At 43.4% G+C, this 14215-nt stretch overlaps 1 pseudogene; it reads right to left on the reverse strand.

Annotated features, from left to right (window-relative positions):
• Nucleotides 1-689: 689 nt before the first annotated feature.
• LOC103731423 overlaps nucleotides 690-14215 on the reverse strand; it is a 14857-nt pseudogene continuing 1331 nt past the window's right edge.

Here is a 14215-nt window from a genome sequence, read left to right on the forward strand (position 1 = left end):
CTGAGTGTGCCTGGTGTAGAGGGTCCCCCAACAGTGACTTCTATTGGGGGGGCAGTGACCTATTTAGGAAAGTGTAGGAGCCATTCCGGCCCCTTTCTGCTTTCTGGGCCATGGGGCTGGCGCTTGCCTTCTTTCTGTACCAGCTGGCTGTGAGGGTCTGTTGCAGTGGTTTGGTCTCATCATCACTGGCTGAGGAATGAACACACTTCTTTTTAGAGCCAATGGAAGGTAAGAAAAATCATTGAAAGAAGTTTGTGCTTAAGAAAGGGGACAGACAAGCACAGTGATTGGGGTGGCAGAGGAGACAGTGAAGAGGGGTCTCACAGGGCATCATCCTCACCCATAGTCAGGCAACTGGTACTGTTCTCTACCATAGGATGAAACATCAGAGAGCTGAGGTAGGCTGCTTACAGCTTTATGTTGGGTGTGCAGTGAATTTAGTAATTCTTAATTGCACCAATGGGTACACTTTATAATGTCTTTATATATATATGAATGTATATATATATGAATGTATATATATATGTATGTTTTTTTCTTGCTTTCATCAGTTTATAAGGTGAAAATTAACAAAAGATATGATTACAGTGACAACTAATATCAACATCTGGAGGGCTACACATTTGGGAAATGAAGTAAGAGACCCATTGTTTTGGCCCCTTTTCTGGTACTGATGTGCTGTGAGGAGGTCAAGAGCAGTAATACTTCAGGACATTCTCATCTGTAGGTTTGAGAATCTTCTTATCTTCTGTATTTACCACCCATCCTGGAGCAAGACCAAAGAATATCTGCCTTGCATCCTTCTGAGTACTGAGTATTTTGAAGAGCTCATCTTTAGTGATATCAGGGAGAACATAACTGTACTTCATGGCAAGTTCAAGTCCTGCATCAGGAAACCTGGCAGGATCTGCCAAGTACCCACAGTTCTTTGCATCAGTGTAATACGGCACCAGAGCTTTGGGTGGGAGCATCCATTTTGGAATGGGTTGTCCACGCAGAAAGAATGGAATAGGTTTGCACAGAATTTCCAGGCTTCTCTGTCGTAGAAGGCTGTAGTAACAACACCACCATTTCTTTTGATTGCAGCAATGGCTAGTCCCAAAGCCAACTGCACTTCAATATTAACCTTTGCTTGAAAGGTGTCAGCACCCTCTTCAACCAGTTGGACCCCATAATCTCTTTTAAGTGGCTGGATCGTCACATCTCTTCCATTGACAAGCTGGGTTAAGTCAATAGGTTGAGTTGGACTGACTCAACCTAAAAGCTTTTTTCATGTCATAACTTATTTGACTGCTACATGTATATACTGAATTTTAGTCATTTTCACCCCCCCCCATTTTCCTCTCCCATTGTGTGGCCCATCAAGTTTAATTAGAGTTGCTTGCAGGGGTGTGGTTGGAACTTATTTTCGGGAGCACGGGCAACTTATCAGAGGCCACACCATGGAGAAAATGACGCTCCTCTCCCAGAGCTATTGTGATGGCATTTTCTACAGTTAACTTGCAGTGCTTCCATGTAAACAAGGAAACTGCAAACCCAGGATCTCTGGATCTTTGCTTCCATTCCTGATCTTTCTGGTGCTTAGCTGGGGGATACTGGTTTCCTTGGTTATGGAAAGTGTGTTTGACAGGAATCTCACTGGTTCTGAAAGCTTAGTGTGAACTTCAAAAATGTGGAAAATGTTAAGATGATTCTCGAGGTCCTCCTAAAGAATATGATTAACTTTAATTTTTATTATTTTTGTATGTAAGCATGCAGTGTATGTGTCTTGAATATGTATGTGTGTGTGTTTGTGTGTGTGTATTTGTGTGTGTGTGTGTGTGTGTTTGTGTATGTGCTTGTGGAGACTCAAGTATTCCACAAGCACTTTTTACATTGCTCTTTGAGGTAGGGTATCTCAGTTGAAACCAGAGCTCACTGATATGGCTAGCCTGGCTAACCAGCTTGCTCTGAGGATCCCCTGTCTCCACTTTTTGAGGCTGGTCTCATAGGTGGGCTTCCATGCTGTGCCTATCAGGCATTTACTCGTGTTCTGGGGATCTAAATTCTAGTCCTCATGCTTTGATGGAAAATTCTTTAATCATTAAGCTCTGTCTCCAGCCCCTGATTAATTTTAATTCAGAGTTTTTTTAAGGACCACACCAAGACAGCCTGCATTAGAGGCACAGTAAGATCTTTCCTGATTGGCCAGGAGCCTTGACTGCCTTACCTGCAAACACTTCTTACCTATAGCATTCCAGCACTTTATTCCTCCCAGGTATGAAGAGACCAGGGACTCTAACAGAGGCTATCCTGGGAAGGATGGCCAAATATTGAGATTATAGACGCTACTGACATTCATGTCCTTCCTTCTGGGTCGGACTTTATCAAAAGTGTCTGGACAAATAGGTTTCTGTTTCTGTCAATAGAGATCTTAAGAAAGTGGGCTGTTGAGATGGGTGGGTCAGTAAAATTCTTGCCATGCAATGCTGAGGACCTGAGTTTGATCCCCAGTATAAATGCTGGGCATGGTGCCCACCTGTAATCCCAGCACTGGCAAGGCAGAGGCAGGTGGATCCCTGAGGCTTTCTGGCCAGCCCAACTTACTTGGAGAGCTCCAGGCCAATGAGAGACACTGTCTCAAAAATCAAGGTGGACAGCAACTGAGGAATAAAGCTTGAGGTTGTCCTCTGACCTCTACATGCATGGTCATACATTTGCACCTATGCCCACATGCACACTCATACATGTGCACCCAGAAAGAAGCTTCTTGGCCAAGGTTGGGAGCAGCACCAATATATGGGCATAAACACAAATATTTGACAACATGCCCATTTAGCAAAACAACATTAGTAGGTTCTATCCTAGGGTCTATGATCTCCTGAGCCGTGGACTTTTGGTCAGGTTACAGTACCAGACATGAAGTACTTGTGAAGCAAGCTTCAAATCAAACCAGAAAGCAATTAGTTACATCATAACAGTTGTGCCACTGTTACACCAGTGGGCACATCTTTTCTGGCAGGTCAGTATTGTAGCATACAGGTTCGCTGCTGGGTAAGACCATCGATGGCTTTTCTCCTCCAGTGGCCTTCATAGCACCTTCTGGTACTATGAAAGCTAGGCTGCAGGGAGGAGCTTTCTTGATCAATTCAAGCTAGATTTCTCTATGTCCTGCAACCAAATGTGTTCTATTTTCAGCAGTAAGGTTTTATCCTCTAGTTATGGTGGGTAATCACGAGCATTGGCCTGTGTTGTTTTGTGGGTGTCTGAGGCCTCCTTGACCAATAATTCAGAGAGTATTACCTCAGTCCTGGTACTGAGATTTTCCTTTAATAGCTCATATCATGGTGAAAACATTATCCATCCATGCAAGGTGGATGTATCTGTACAATTTTTGACAATTGTGTATTTAAATTATTTTACAGAGAAGTAGGTTTCCATAAGGATTTTTCCTTCATCCTTAGTTTTTTTTTTGTCTTTTTGAGACAGAGTCTCCCTGTAGCCCCAGCTGTCCTGGAACTCACTATGTAGACCAGGCTGGCCTTGAAGTCGCAGAGATCCACCTGCCTCTGCCTCCCAAGTGCTGGGACTACAGGTGTGTGCTGCCATGCCTGGCACATCCTTAGTTTTTAATAGCCCACTCCCACCCTCATCCTGTCCTCCTCCCATCCCTACTTAAACCTCTGACCCCCCAGAAGCCCCCAGCTTTCGTGACACATGTATTATACTTACCCCTCCAGGCCTCTTGTCTGGCTTATCTGTTGCTTGCTAAAGACTTGATTTAAAGTGGTTCCTTTACATATCTTAGAAGTTGATGGATACTTGTAAAACAAGACTAACAACTCATCCACTGGAACTGTATGAAGTTTCTAATTGCTTTCTTTAAACTTTTATTTGTGTGTGTGTGTGTGTGTGTGTGTGTGTGTGTGTGTGTATGCCAAGTGTATGTGAGTGCCCACAGAGGCCAGAGAGCTGGAGTCACATGTGGTTGTGAGCCACCTGTCACGAGTACTGAGATCTGAACCTGGGTTCTCTGTAAGGGCAGCAACTGCTCTTAACTGATGAGCCATCTTTCCACATTTCTCCAGCCTCACCCACTTTGTTTGCCAGTATCCACTACGGTGGTCTCTAATACTAAGGTTCTTTAAACAGGTGCTGGGAAGTTTGGGGAATGAAAACATGTCATGAGAAGTAAGAGTCTACTGAAAAGTGGGAGGAACATTCTAGTCTAGCAGTAGGCTTTGAATCTGGGTCAGCTTCGAAAACAGTTTCTTGCTTTGTTTGGAGGTCATTGGCACAGTGGTTTAGAATACAAGCTGGCATTGGCTCTTTCAGATTTTCACTATGGCATGTTCATCAGATTACTTACTATCATTTGAACTCCAAGGCCTGTTCTGGAGGGCTAGAGATGGCTCAGTGGTCAAGAGCACTTGCTGTCTTTCCAGAGGACCCAAGTTTGGTTCCCATTACCCACATCAGGCAGCTCACAACTGCTGTAAGTCTAGCTCCAGAGGCTGCTGCATACATGTGGTGCACATAAACTTACACAAGCACACTCATTCACATTCATTTTAAATATAATTAAATAAATGTTTAAAACCGACCTTTTCTGTAAAATAGGGACATTTTCCTTACCTTGTGGGGTTGTTTTAGGAATAGAAGACAGGAAAGGTAAGCCACATGAAACATATGGCAGAGGGCTGGCTCATGGTGCATGCTCAACAGACACTGGTAGGTCAGGTCTAGGATTCAGGTACCAAGAGGGATTCAAGCTAATGAATTTTCTTTAGTCTTTCTGAGCACATGGCTGTCTGCATGTTGTGCTGGGGGCACCTCAGCTGTGGAGGAGTGATGGATCCGGTTACTGGGCAGGAATGAGTCTCGGCATGGCAATATCTTTCTAAATCTGAGCACATCTGTTGAGCTGGACTGTTGCTGGGATGGAGGGCAGGCCCAGAGGAGAGCCGAGGTGGGGGAGGCAAACATGAAGCCTCGTTTGGTAATACAAACCACGTTTCCTGGCTCAGCCACTTAGTTCTTTCCCTTGGGAAATTTTTACTGGTATTTTGCCTGACTGTGAATCTGCGCTTCCTGTTATGCACTGGTTAGGAAGATAATGGTAACTCGGTTATGGGAAATGGAAATGGAATAGACCTCAAGGTACAACCAGACAGAACGGGACCTCTGCCATCAGGAAAGATGGTGAAAGCAAGTTTGCTGCTCTTATTTGCTAGCAAACTGTGTTACTTTTAAAATTATAAAGCAATGCAGTCTTATTTTACATATTTGGAAAAACCCAGAAATGTAAGAATTTTAGAGAAGGCAAACGTTTCTATTACTTACTAGCCTTTAGCACTCACAATTTGCTGTTTTTCTTTTCTCTTTGTCAACATGTGTGCATTTACATATGGATAGACATATGCAGCCTGTGATTTTGAAACCTTTATGTAGTATTTGAAAATAGGTACAAAACACATGTCTGTAAGCATACACAATGTAATTTTGTGCTTTTAGTAATGCTGCATAGCAAAAGATTTTCCCATGTACTCATAGTTATCAGAAAGCATGTATTTCAGCTTGTGTTTATAACTTATGTAGCCAGGTTGACATTTATGGTATTCTGATTTTATTATGTCAGGCATGATGCTGCAAAGAGCATCCTTCACAAAACTCCTGTGTGTGGTTGTTGCTTTCTTCCTCCTTTTTCTTTTTATTATTATTTGTGTGCATGTGTGTATGCACACAGGTATGTGCATGTGTGGCACACATTAATTTCATGAGTCTTCCTCTCACCATTTTGGCAAGACTGGCTGGCCAAGGAGCTCCTGGGATATGACTGCCTCTGCCTTCTTGGTATTGGGGTCACATGGGTGCTGGGGATCTGACCCCATGCACCCTGCTTGCAGAGCATGTTCTTTACCCACTGAGCCATCTCCCCAGCCTGTGGTTGTTTCTTAAGGATGATTTTATCCCCAAATATGTTGATTCCACACATTTTACCATATGAAACTTCGTGAGAGTTCTTGCTTTAATTATTTGAGAGTTTCATGCATGCATAGAATGAAATGTGATTATATACACCTCATTTCTTATTTCCCTTCCACTCTCCCATATCTCCTCCAACACCTCTCCCTCCTAACTTCTTCTTCTTCTTCTTCTTCTTCTTCTTCTTCTTCTTCTTCTTCTTCTTCTTCTTCTTCTTCTCCTCCTCCTCCTCTTCTTCTTCTTCTACTGTCTTTCTTTTGAAAATTAACTCATGGGCTGGAGAGTTAATAATTCAGCAGTTAAGATCACTGGCTGCTCTTGCAGAGGACCTGCATTTGATTCCCAGCATCCACATGGCAGCTCACAACTGTCCATAACTCCAGTTCCAGGATCTCTGATGCCCTCTTCTGATCTCCAAGGGCATTGCATGACATGGGTGCACTTACATACATGCAGACAATACACTAATACACATAAAATAATAAAAAAAACCAAGTCCAATTAGTTTTGCCCATAATGTGCATGGATGTGGGGCAATCCACTGGAGCATTTGAAAACACCAGTGGCAACACCTTCCAAGAATGTCTCTGCCTTAGGAAGGGGTGGGGCCTGGAGGTCATCTTCCTATGGGCTTTTCAGAGCTTGTAGTGCCACAGTTCTGATTTTGCCTGATTATTGTCACAGTAACACAATTTTGTCTGCTTGTCATATAAAGAGTTTGACATGATTTTGGGGATGTGTGTCTGTATGTTTTGAAAGGTGAATTTGAAGAGTTTTGGCTGTTTGTATTGCTGTAATTTGTTAATTACTATTAATGCCTTTAGACCACTAATAGAATATTTACCCTTATTTTAAGACTTTATTTGTGTATGTGGGTGTGTCCGTATCTTTGTGTGCATGCATGTGTATATATGCACGTATGTGTATCAGTCTTTGTGTGCATGTCTGTATATGTGTATGCATGTGTATATTTGTGTGTGTCAGTGTGTGTGTCTGTGTATTTTTATGTGTATACATGTGTGCATGTAAGTGTATGTGCATATATATGTGCATGTATGTGTGTGCACGTGTGTGTGCCTAATGTGAGTATATGTATCTATGTGTATACATTAGGTATGCTGACTGTCATAAGTGTTACAGACATTTCTTCTCACTTGTCATTTGACTTTACATTTTATTTATAATAGTTGATCAGATTTTTTTCAAATTTAATATGTTCAACCTTTGATGCTTTTTAGTATTTATTTTATTTAGTGTGTGTGTATGTGTGTGTGTGTACCTATGAGCATACACCACTGCATGTGTGTGGAGGTCATAGTACAATTCATGGGACTCAGTTCTCTCCTTCTAATCTATGGATCCTGGGGCTTGAACTCAGGTCATTAGGCTTGGTGGCAAGCACCTTTACCCACTGAATCATCTATAGCCCTTGTGGTGGGGCTCTCTTAGTGTTTATATCTGTAAGAGCAACTAGAATTTATCTTGTTATCGTGTACATTACACAACTTGTTATTTTATTTATATTCATGAATTTATTGCATTAATTGCAATAATCTAAATTTTTTCTTTTGATGAAACAATTACTTTTTCTAAGCCAAACACAAACTTTAGAAGCAAAACCATTTTTTTCCAAGCTGCTGAAGACACTATGAGATGGAGTGAGTTACTGGTCCCTGACTCTGGGGTATTCTTACACTGTGGGCCAATGTTATAGCACAGAACTGGCAGGTTTTTGCCTTGAGAAAGAAGCATTTAGATGCTGATGTGCTCAAGGTTCTTAGTAAAGTCAGAGAGGCAACAATCTTCTGTTGATTGAATTTTAACTTAATTTAATTTAATTTCCTTGGCAATCCCCCATGGTGTCATCTTGCAGCTAGAGGCTAAAAAGGGGCACTCTGCAAACGGAGAGAAAACACACCGAGTTATAATCAGAACAAGTGAATGAAAACTAACGTTGCTGATCAACAGCAAGTGGCAGCTGGATTCTCAGACAGTGGATGGGTCTCAGCAGGCTTCCTGCAAGTTTAAGAGAGTAATGTGGCCCAGAAGGCTACCCTTGGAGTGAGAATCTAGAAGGTCGGATTAAAAAACGCACAACAAACACACTGCAGGAAAAGAACTGGGTACTTTAAACCAGAGGAATCAGTACAGTTTAAATCACGCTGCGTTAGAAACAACATAAACACTTTAACTGAGAGCTGGGTCCCCGAATGGTGCAGCCAAGCACCTGGACTTTGTTGCTTGTTCTTTGGCCTTTTATCACTGTAAGGTACATATTATCACAATAAAAAAGAGATCATTTTTGGTGTTTGCCATCCCATGCTGACAGGGTTGTCTGACGAAGATACTGGATGAGTGAAGAGGGTGTCCTGCGATGGGGGAGGGCACTCTCTCTTCGGGAAGTCTGACAGCAGGGGTCTTTGAATCATCCTTCATCCCTGGACTTCAGCCTCTATACCTGTTACCTATTCACCCTGTTCACAGCGATTTTGTGCAGTCAGTAGAGGCTCCTAGATGGCTCAGTGGGTAAAGGTGCTTGGCGACATGAGTTTGATTCCTGGAACCCACGTGGTGGAAAGAGAGAACTAAGCACTGCAAGTTATCTTTTGACCTTCACACATGCTCTGTGGCACACAGCCTCTCATGGACAAAACAAATGAATGTAAAGAAAAAAAAGATGGAGCCAAGAGGTGTCTGGCTAGGACTATATCTGTTTTAGTTCGAATCCACTGATACATCTGATGGCAGGAGATGCAGCTGGTTTGGGGTTGGAAATGCATCTGTACCTCCCTCCCACTGTAGCCATCTTTCTGATCAGCCACAGAAGCCAGGCATGGATCATTTTCTGATACAATGCCGTCCCGCTAATCCCATGATACTCTTTCTGCCCCTCTTTGCAGCCACAGTGGATGTTGTAAACCAGAGTCAACAGGATACGGAGTCACCATTATTCACTTTTTTTTTTCTAGTTTTGGCAAATAAATGGTATACGTTCACACAACATTTATGAAAACGCAACCCCAGATAAGCTAGGGGATCTAAAGGCAGCTGTCAAATGTTCCCCTTTTTAATAGAAAACCAGTACTTGGAAATGCTCAAATTGTACCATTTTCTATACCCTCTAACAGGTCAGGTGCCAGAGCTTGATGAACGAGATAGAATTGCACAATGGGATCAAAGGGACAGACAGCCCAGCTTATTTCCAGAGGAAAAGCTTACCAAGACACAAAGAAGAAGAAAAGGCCTCGGCTTGAAACCAATTCTCTCTCAAAGTAGAAATGTACGAGCCAGAGCCTCATTTATGGCTGCCCTTGGCCTGCGAGTTGCACCTACTCTGGGAGATACAGACAGACACAGAGGATTTGATAAGCTGGCGAGATGAAGCAGTTTATTTGGATTAAAAGGAAATCCTCACCCAAACTGTATCTTTAAAATTATCTACATAATTCAGGTGAAGTAGCCTTATCTCCTTCTGAATTATTTAACGAATTGATTCCGTCCATCTGTCCCTCAAGGTCCAAACACTTTTTGAGTGCCTCCCTCTTTGTTCTTCCTTTTCGTCTGACTTTCTCTTGTCTGAACCAGTTGTCTCTGTGAGCAATCACCCTCCAGCTGTCACTGGGTCTTTTTCACCTGTTTGTAAAGCATGCGAACCTGCTTGGATGACATTCCCTAACTCTCTGTGAGTATACAAGTGGTCTTCAGCTCCCAGGTGAGACTTCCTTGGCCACTTTAAAATCTGTGATGTATCTGCTTTGGGATAGGAGATATCTGGCAACTGTGCAGAGAGCCTTCCATTCACTGGAGAGAGTGTGAGTGATACAGGGCTGTTTATCCTGATTCACAGAAAGTCAGAGACTTTCCTTGTGGGCCCCTGATTTTAGTTCCAAGGTTCGTTTGCTTTCAAATGGTTAACTCCAGATTTCCTGAGGCTGGGTGCTGCCTACTGGCTTCAGCCATATCCCAGGTGACTGTGGGACCTCTCACTCTCATAAGAGGAGACAAAAAGGCCTGGGCTCTGTATCCTGCAAGTAGCTGCTTCTTTGCAAGTTGCTCCTGCCTATTGAGAGCAAAGAGACTGTGTGGTCTGTGAGTTCTGGCCTCTGGGTGCATGATTCCCAGCCAGATAATGTGAATATAGGGTGAATATGAGAGTATTCATCATAGTTAAATTAAATAATTGTATCTAAGGAGATAACTCAAGGAGCACCTCAGTTCAATTCCCAGCACTCATGGAAAAAGCTGAGTGTGATGACACATGCCTGGAACTCTAGTGCTGGAGATGTGAAGTGGAGATGGGAACAGGAGGATCCCTGGTGCTTGCTAGCCAGCTAGCCTAGCTTGTCACTGAGCCCCAAGTCCCAGTGAGAGGCTCTTTCTAAAAACATAAGGTGATGGCTCATGAGAAACAACACCTGAAGTTGACCATTGGCCCCCACGCTCATCTACACATATGGTTATATATATATATATATATATATATATATATATATGCCTGCACACATACCCAAGCACATGCATACACACCTGTACCTCGCTTTTCTCAAATTAGCCAAAAGTCTGAGTAGCCTGTACTACATAATAGAGAATCCAAAGTCAAACCCTGAATTCAGATTCCCCTCAAATAGTGATGGGGCTCGTAGCTTGGGGTAAAACCTCAGTTTCTCATCTATAAAATGAGGATTGTGTATCTGTCAAACCCTGAATTCAGATTCCCCTCAAATAGTAATGGGGCTCGTAGCTTGGGGTAAAACCTCAGTTTCTCATCTATACAATGAGGATTGTGTATCTGTCAGGCTCCCTGGTTGTTGTGAGATTTGAAAGAGAACCTGATGCCTCATGGCAAGCTGCATGCCTAATGTGTAATTACACACAAAGATGCATGGCTGAGGCTAACAACAGTGTACACTGAGCAGCTGCTTTGTGTTAGGCATCGTCCTTTCTGCTCTCCTCTTGGCAGTCACAGTCCCATGGGATGGGTGCTATTATTGTTTGCTCCCCATTTCAGATAGAGGAATTAAGCACAGAGAGGTTAAGTACCATGTCTTTAGTGACCCAGTGGAGACCAGCCTGAGCCTAGAGTCAGCTCTTCTGTGCTTCATCACCTCCTAGGCACAGCATGTACTGGTAAGTGGACAAGGACCATAGAGAAATGCATCAGCTGCTTGTTTTGGCTAAATTGGCTAATCGACCTAGGCTTCAATCGGGAGAGGCCTCTGGTTGAGGTAGCTACTGCCAAGAACAATGTCACCATTGAAGTTAACTTCTTCCTTCCAGTTTCTCTCCCACTCTTTTGGCTCATGCAGGAAGCTATAGTGCAACAATAAGAGGCTGTGGGAGCTGTAGAGACCACAGAAGAGGAATCCTGGGGTCCTCTTGAAATGCCATCTTTCCTCATTTGCAGGACTAGACATGAATTCTGTGCACATATCTTCCTGTATTCCTCCCAGGAGTCAAACCACCTTCCTTCATCTGTAGGACTTCCTAGTATTCTCCTGGATAAATGCCTGCTTGCATGTCAATGCAAGAAACACTGCTCTCATCTCAAAGAGCACAAGACCTTCTTGCATGTCAATGCAAGAAACACTGCTCTCATCTCAAAGAGCACAAGAGATTGTTTATTCTAGAGCCAAATATCAATAGACCATGGCCTGGGAAGACAGATTCAGGTTACCCAAAGCTCCATGTTCCAATATGGTTAAGTACTGTATGACATTTCCTATAGTAATACAACAAAGAAAATCATAAATCTAGACACTTTTCAGATACGTTGCTGGAAACATCAGGTAGGTAGGTTGCAACAAAGCAGGGAACTCTGTTAGAGGGCTCATATACCGTCTTCTTACCTTTTGGGTTGATAGAAGCTAGGATCTATTTATCCATCCCAAAGGACTTAATAGTCACAAAGATGGCCTTGTGACTGGGTCACATTCAGAGTTGGGTAAAAATGGTTATTAAGTAGGCTAAAGATGGCCCTAAAGAATTTGGTTGTAGACTTGTAAGATCCTAACCTCTCTTATCATTGAAGTTCTAATCAACAAATTGTCCTTTGTAGGTACAGCTTCTTCCTGGGAACTTTCATTCATGACTATCAGTTTAAGGCTCAGAGGTTGACTTTCTTTGGTTGACTCCCCTTCGTTGAGTCCCCTTGGTTGACTCTCTTTGGTTTAGTCCCCTTGGTTGACTCTCCTTGGTTGAGTCCCCTTGGTTGACTCTCTTTGATTGACTCCCCTTGGTTGAGTTCCCTTTGTTGAGTCCCCTTGGTTGAGTCCCCTTAGTTGACTCCCCTTGGTTGAGTCCCCTTGGTTGAGTCCCCTTGGTTGACTCTCCTTGGTTGAGTCTCCTTGGTTGACTCTCCTTCATTGAGTCCCCTTGATTGAGTCCCCTTAGTTGACTCCCCTTGGTTGACTCCCCATGGTTGACTCTCTTTGGTTGATTCCTCTTGGTTGACTCTCCTTGAATGAGTCCTCTTGGTTGACTCTACTTGCTTGAGTCCCCTTGGTTGACTCCCCTTAGTTGAGTCCCCTTTGTTGAGTCCCCTTTGTTGACTTTCTTTGGTTGATTCCCCTTGGTTGACGCCCCTTGATGGAGTCCCCTTGGTTGACTCTCCTTGGTTGAGTCCCCTTGGTTGACTCTCCTTCCTTGAGTCCGCTTGATTGAGTCCCCTTAGTTGACTCCCCTTGGTTGACTCTCCTTGGTTGAGGCCCCTTGGTTGAGTCCCCTTGGTTGACTCCCTTTAGTTGACTCCCCTTGGTTGATTCTCCTTGCTTGACTCTCCTTGCTTGAGTCCCCTTGGTTGATTCCTCTTGGTTGAGTCTCCTTGCTTGAGTCCCCTTGGTTGACTCCCCTTAGTTGAGTCCCCTTGGTTGACTCCCCTTTGTTGACTTTTGTTGATTCCCCTTGGTTGATTCCCCTTGGTTGAGTCGCCTTGAATGAGTCCCCTTGGTTGACTCCCCTTGGTTGACTCCCCTTGGTTGACTCTCCTTGGTTGACTCCCCTTGGTTGACTCTCTTTGGTTGATTCCCCTTGGTTGATTCTCCTTGAATGAGTCCCCTTGGTTGACTCCCCTTGGTTGACTCCCCTTGGTTGACTCTCCTTGGTTGAGTCCCCTTGGTTGACTCCCCTTAGTTGACTCCCCTTGGTTGACTTTCCTTGGTTGACTTCCCTTGGTTGACTTTCCTTGGTTGACTTCCCTTGGTTGAGTCCCCTTGAATGACTCCCCTTTGTTGACTCTCCTTGGTTGAGTCCCCTTGGTTGACTCCCCTTAGTTGAGTCCTCTTGGTTGACTCCCCTTGGTTGACTCCCCTTGGTTGACTCTCCTTGGTTGACTCCCATTGGTTGACTCTCTTTGGTTGATTCCCCTTGGTTGAGTCCCCTTGGTTGACTCCCCTTTGTTGACTTTCTTTGATTGATTCCCCTTGGTTGATTCCCCTTGGTTGAGTCCCCTTGAATGAGTCCCCTTGTTTGACTCCCCTTGGTTGAGTTCCCTTGATTGACTCTCCTTGGTTGAGTCCCCTTGCTTTATTTTTCTCAGCAGAAACAAAAAAACCATCAATGATTTTGAACACTTTTCTCTTAAGCATGCATTCCTTTGATGCTCACATGTGGTGATATTTCACTTGATGGATATAGTGATCCTGGCTAGGTTCTTTTTAACCAATGAATTCTGATTTGGCCTCAGAGCAGTGGAATGTGTGGAGAGAATTAGGCTTCAAAATTATTTAAGAGTCACCTTAATATTCCTAGGAGGTTGCTCTACAAGCAGTCATGGAATTCTGTTTCCTGTTAGAATTTAACTACGTCAGTGCATCTTTTGATTGGAAAGACAATGTAAAATCCTTAGATGGAGACCATTTTTAAACTGACATAAATTATTTGTTGGTGATTCACATGTGCTTGATGTTTTGGAGGGATATAAAAGGATAATGCTAATTCTCTTGTCTTTACTTCTCCTTCACATCTCCTATTCATGATTCAAAGACTTTCTCTTCCCCTTAGAGACAAGAGTTATGCAATTTGGGAGTCTTTTAGATAGACCCACTGAAGGGGTACTCCAATTGCCTCACCCTGTGTCCCTGTTCAGCGTGGAAGAAGCCAGGGAAGTCTGCATCCCTATTCCCTATTGGCAGTTTGGATAACCTCTTCAGAGGATGGCATGATAAGAATAGGAGGTAAGAACTGGCTAGGCAGTTAGGGTAAAAAGACCCCAAAGAAATGTAGCCAGTTTCTGGGCTAAAAGTCAAAAGTCAAA

Source organism: Nannospalax galili, unplaced genomic scaffold (assembly GCF_000622305.1).
Source record: "Nannospalax galili isolate Female #2095 unplaced genomic scaffold, S.galili_v1.0 scaffold213, whole genome shotgun sequence".
Classification (NCBI taxonomy): Eukaryota; Metazoa; Chordata; class Mammalia; order Rodentia; family Spalacidae; genus Nannospalax; species Nannospalax galili.